Genomic DNA, 6,477 nt, shown 5'->3' with positions numbered 1-6,477 from the left:
GTGGAGATAATAGCTGAGGACCCTTATGCAGCTTTATCTAAACAGTTAGGTATAAGACAGTCTCAGGCATATTATACGAAAAAGGTGATAGTAATCTCTTTCCCCTCCATGCGATATCATCGTTTTACTTTTACGGTTATGAGCACCCTAATAGGGGTCAGAAGGATTGCGTTCAGATTGTAACGGTATCAGGTAAGTGTAGAAGGCTCATACCTCATTATCTTTGGTTGGGATCATTGAGACCTGTTATTTGGCATCATGTAGCAAGTGGCGATTCCGTAGGCTGAACAGGGTGTTGTATACGAGCTGCGTGATTTTTCTATTTACAGCCTGTCAGGGCTTCAAGATGGCGGCGGTTTGGTACGCCCTGTTTTCAAATCAGTGTTAGTTGGCTTCATGCAAGGTATATTCGATATGCTCAAACCTTACATCCTACTCTGTGGGGCTTAATCTCACTTCAGGGCTGGAATATCGAAGCAATAACCCTCGTTTATGAATCTTTTGGAGAGGTGACCTTCAGAGCTCACCTACAGTGCGGCCATTCCTCTCGGATGCCGGCTCCGCCCCCCCAGGAAATCCTTTTTTTCTTTTTTTTTTCTCCCCTTTCATTTTTTAGTGTGTCCCGGATTTATGCACCCAGGTGCACTTTATTGCAATTGTAAGTCCAAGGTAGCCTATACTTCTTTTATTGTGTTCTGTTGATTTTAGGTAGGAAAAGGGGACTAGGTTTGCTGAGTCTTATCACAGGAGAGACAGGATGTGAGGAAACTGTCAAGTTATTACAGTAGTACAATTCTTGGATTGTTATATATTTGAGACGCTATCATGCAGTCTTCTTGTAGCCGTATTGCTACCTTAAACAGAACTTGCTGTGTGCTGGGGCAATAGATGTGTAAAGGTCTTCTCTGTTATATCACATCACGTTTAAAAGTAAACATATAATATGCCCTGGGCCCTACAAATAGCAGGAAATCCTCCTTTTATAATGTCCCGGAGTTATACACCCAAGTGCACCTTATTGCCCAGCATAGAAATGTAAAAATATTCTCTGTCATATCACATCACATTTAGGAAAAAACATAAAGTATGCCCTGGGCCCTACAATAGCAGGAAATCCTGCTTTTAGGCTGTCCCAGAGTTATGCACCCAGGCGCACTTTATTGTCCAGCATAGGAGTGGTTAGTTTTAAGGTCCCCAATTAAAACCACGGGAGTTGTAGCTTAGAAGCAGGAAGATATACTATAGGCAATTAATATATAATAACATAGAGAGGCAACGTTACTTAGCTTCGCTTAGGATACAGCCTCAACATTCCCTTTTCCAGCAGCTCTTGTTCCCCGCTGCTCTATTCCAGCAGTGTCCGTGCCCTGCTGTTCCCCTTAATCCAATTTACTTGACGGTGGGTTGAGACATCTGACCGGAGCCAGTCCGGTGATGGATCATCTGATGTCTCTCTATGCGGGTCATTCTGCAGCGACCAGGCTATCCACTCCCTTGATGATCATGAGGGAGTTTCTGCTAGAGGAGATAGAAATTGTGCCTCCAGGTGCGAGCACCTCTTAATTCACTCGCTAATTCCACTGTCGTGCAGAATCTTAGGTAGTCTTCCCTTCCTTGCTGGCGTTAAGCCTGTTCACGCCTAGGGAAGCAAATCCTGTAGCTTGGGAATGATGGTCTATTCGCTGCAAGCGTTCTCTTGCTTTCCCGCTCATGTGACCGCACCCGCCGGTGGTGGAGTTAATATTGATAGTCCAGGAGCGTACCTTTAATTGAATCTACTGGAGTTGTCTTAGTGGTCACCATATTTGTGCGAGTAGTCTTTGACGACTAGTCTAGCCTTGTACCTCTGTATTTTCCCTTATGCAACCTGCTTGCTTTGAAAACACACCTGCAGTTTATGATTTTCTTGCCTTTAGGCAATTTGGTAAGAGTCTACATTTTGTTTTTGTATAGTGCTTCTATTTCTTGCTGCATTTTTCCGTTTGCCTACTTCAGCAGCAAGCATCTGGTCCACTTCCTTCCATGATGCTGGTTCATATGGCAACACAGGAAAGTCATTTAGTTGGAACTCTTTTGTTAGGTTGGAATATTACTCTCAAGTTGCTTGTGCTTCAGTCGTCTCAGGCTGCGCTGTCTCATCAGCTTTTCCTGTTAGTGCTTTTATGTAAAACCTCCTTATCTGTTTTTTTCTGGGTAAGATTTGCATCTCTGGGTATCAATAAATAATCTTCTTCTTTCTCACTGCCACTATCATCTTCAACTTCTAAACAGACATTGTTAAGATGACTTTAGTCACTTTTCTCTTTTTCATCAAAATGAACCACACTGCATACTCACTTTATCTATGGGTTCAGGATTCTGTATCCCCCCCCCTTCCTGGAGCATAGCTGACCATAATCCCATTTTTTAATCTGGGATTTAGCTTGGATCTTCTGTCTTGGCACGTGTGCAAAGGCCTTGGATCAAATATTATAAGGTGCTCTGCGCTTAGTTATATTGATGCCATAGTTCTTAAGAAGTTCTCTCAATGGCTTTGGTTGGCAGTCTATTGTCTAGGAATTTTTTTGTGTACACAGCTTCTCCCCAATACTCATTAGGGAGTCCTGCATCTAGAAGCATACACCTCACACTCGGCTAGAATACGAGTTGTGCGTTATGGTTTAACGCTGAAAAAAATGAACATTTCAGCGCAAAAACAGTAACGCAGCCATTTCGAGTCTTGTCGGTATAGCTATACAGCAAGCATTGTAGCCTGTAACGTAACGTCAGTCCCAAACTCAAAAAAATTACGGTTTTGCATGGGATTTCCATAGCGCCAGTTGTGCGGTGAGGCTAAAATGCTTGCATTACAGCCTATGCCGACACTATCCATACGGCCATCTGAGAGCAGTAATTATGGATTTTGTGTAACAAAAATGTTTCACAAAACTCATAACTAAAGTGTTACAAAGTACACCAATACCCATAAACTACCTATTAACCCTTAAACCGCCACCCTCCCGCATCGCAAACACTATTTAAAACTTATTAACCCCTAATCTGCCCCCGGCCCCTATAATAAAGTTATTAACCCCTATTCTGCTGCTCCCCGACACCGCCGCCACTAATTAAACCTATTAATCCCTAAACCGCCAGCCCTCCCACATTGCCAGTAATAAATTAATCTATTAACCCCTAAAACTAACAACCCCCTAACTTTATATTAAAATTACAATATCCCTATTTTAAGATAAATAAAAACTTACCTGTGAAATTAAAAAAACCTACTAATAATTAACCCTAACATAACTATTATACTAAACTATTATACTAAAATTAAAATAATTACCAATTAAAAAAAACTAAATTACACATTAAAAAAAACACTACAAAAAAATTTAAGTCTAACATTGCAAAAAATAAAAAATACTAAATTACGAAAAATAACAAATGAAATGATCAAAAATAAAAACAATTACACCTAATCTATTAGCCCTATAAAAATAAAAAAGTCCCCCCAAATAAAAACACCCCTAGCCTACAATTAAACTACCAATAGCCCTTAAAAGGGCCTTTTGTAGGGCATTGCCCTAAAGAAATCAGCTCTTTTACCTTGAAAAATAATACAAAGATCCCTAACAGTAAAACCCACCACCCAACCAACCCCTTAAAATAAAAAACCTAACTCTAAACAAAAACCTAAGCTACCCATTGCCCTGAAAAGGGCATCTGTATGGGTATTGCCTTTAAAAGGGCATTCAGCTCTTTTAAAAAAGCCCAAACCCTAATCTAAAAAAAAAAACAACCAACATTTTTTTAAAAAAAACCTAAGTCCGGACATACAGCCTCATCCAGGCCGCAACAAGTCTTCATCCAGGCGGCATCTTCTATCTTCATCCAGGCGGCATCTTCTATCCTCATCCCGGCGGGGTCTTCTATCTTCATCCCAGCGGCGTCTTCTATCTTCATCCCGGCGGAGCGGATCCATCCTTGAAGACATCTGGCGTGAAGCGTCCTCTTGATTCGGTTGCGGCCGTACACTGAATCTTCAATGCAAGGGAGCCATTTCAAAAATTGCGTCCATTGCATTCCTATTGGCTGATTTGATTTTTAAAATTCAAATCAGCCAAAAGGATGAGAGCTACTGAAATCCTATTGGCTGTTAAAATCAGCCAATAGAATGAGAGCTACTGAAATTCTATTGGCTGATTTGAATAGCCAATAGAATTTCATTAGCCCTCATCCTATTGGCTGTTTTGAACAGCTAATAGGATTTCAGTAGCTCTCACCCTATTGTCTGATTTGAATTTCAAGAAACAAATCAGCCAACAATAATGCAAGCAACACCATTTTGAAAAGGCTCCCTTGCATTGAAGATTCAGTGTACGGCGGTGACCATATGAAGAGGACGCTCTGCGCTGGATGTCTTCGTATCATGTCCGCTCGTACAATGATAAATATGCCCCAATGTATCATTATTAGATCCCGGAAATATATAAAACACATAAAAATGTTAACCTTTTTTTATTCATGTAACTGACATGTTATTTGCTTTGGGCCTCAGTAGACCCACATAAGGCTGTTTCATCCAGCCCATCTAGCTAAAATAACTAGCATTTCTGTTATCATGAGTTAGATTGAAAATACCTATACATTTTAAGCAAAATGATGATAAAAGGAACAAAATATACAATAACATATGTTTTGGAAACTGAGCTCAGCCTTTTAAAACCATTTTACTTATAGCCTTTTTTTATTCACTGGGGCCGATTTAACAAGGGCTGAATGGCCCCTGTTCCCCTTTTGGGCCTTCAGACTCGCCCAAAACAGGAGTTAAGAAGCAGCGGTCTTAACTCGTCCGCCTGCTCTGAGTTGCAGACAGCAATCAACCCGATCAGATACAATCAGGTTGATTGACACCCCCTGCTAGCGGCCAATTGGCCGTGAATCTGAAGGTGTCGGCATTGCACAAGCAGTTCACTAGAACTGCTTGTGCAATGTTAAATGCTGACAGCGATGTCGGGCAGACATGATCGCTGCAGTGTATTATGTCTGTCCGACAGATGATAAATAGGCCCCCAATTCTCAGAATGCAAAATCATGAGAAAAGCATCTAACTTTGCCTGCCCTTCAGTTGGATAAAGCCCATATAACATTTAGATGAAATAATATATTTAAAGGGACCGTAAAGTCAAAATTAGACTGTCATGATTTAGACAATTTTAAACAACTTTCTAATTTACTTCTGTTATTTAATGTGCTTCCTTCTCTTGCTATCCTTTGCTAAAAGGTTTATCTAGGAAAGCTCAGGAGCATCAAAGAACCTAGGTTCAAGCTGCTTATTGGTGGCTGCATATATATATACTGTGTATATATATATATACATATATATAAATATATAAAAATATAAATATATATATATATATATATATATATATATATATATATATATATATATATACACACACACAAATATATCATGTTGCAAAGGAACCATGTTTTATGCTGTACACTTATATTTTCTTTTTCCTGGCCAGGAATTTTTTCTTGTGCACAAAGATATGCTCATGTTCATATACAAGTTTGTTTAAAGCTTGCACCTGAGTTATCCATGTCACATGCTTATTTGATTAATTGTTTCTAAAAGAGTGCTGAATTCCCTAACTGTGTGGAGGTTACAAAGCTCATATACCTCCTCTCTTTCTATTTCTGTTTTTGATAAAGTTTGCTTTAGGGTCTGCACCATTACCCTTGAGGGGTGGTTTGTAGAGCTTTTGCACTTTAGTTATTATAATGTAATTTTGACCCTTACAATATTTTCTTATTCCAATATCAATATATATATATATATATATATATATATATCTTGTCATTGGCTCACCCATGTGTTCCATTATAAACCAGAAGTGCATTGCTTCTCTTTCAACAAATGATACCAAGAGAATGAAGGAAATTTGATAATAGTAGTAGTAGTAAATAGTAGTAAAAATAATAGTAGTAAAAAGTAAACTGGAAAGTTGTTTAAAATGTTATGTTCTACCTAAATCATGAAAGAAAAATTTGAGGTTTCATGTCCCTTTAAGTTTAGACCCCCTTTTTGTATATAATTTTGCAAATCTTTAGCTTTAAACTTCCTTGCACCATGCAGAACAAAAATGCTTCCTTTTGCTCTTTGATCAGCAAGCTAAATTCAACAAAGCCACAACTGAGAAATTAGTATTCAGATGGAAACAATGTTAGAATATTTTATTTTCATAAGCAAAAATCAATCCTCTTGAGGCACATGGAGCTAAGAACAAAATCCCCATAGTAAGTGGGCTGTTTGAGCCCAATGAATGGGTAGCACTGTACATTCTGTCATTGTAAGTTTACTATATTTACAGGAATACATGATTATGTTTCCTACTGCTTCATTATACAGCTTAGCTAGCATACAGAAATGTTCGAAACAGCTGGATTCTTCAGAATGTAGTTTCTTCTAACAAGTCTTTTCTTTCA

Source organism: Bombina bombina, unplaced genomic scaffold (assembly GCF_027579735.1).
Source record: "Bombina bombina isolate aBomBom1 unplaced genomic scaffold, aBomBom1.pri scaffold_1308, whole genome shotgun sequence".
NCBI lineage: Eukaryota > Metazoa > Chordata > Amphibia > Anura > Bombinatoridae > Bombina > Bombina bombina.
The sequence above is the reverse complement of the archived record's forward strand: the minus strand, read 5'-3'. Positions refer to the sequence as shown.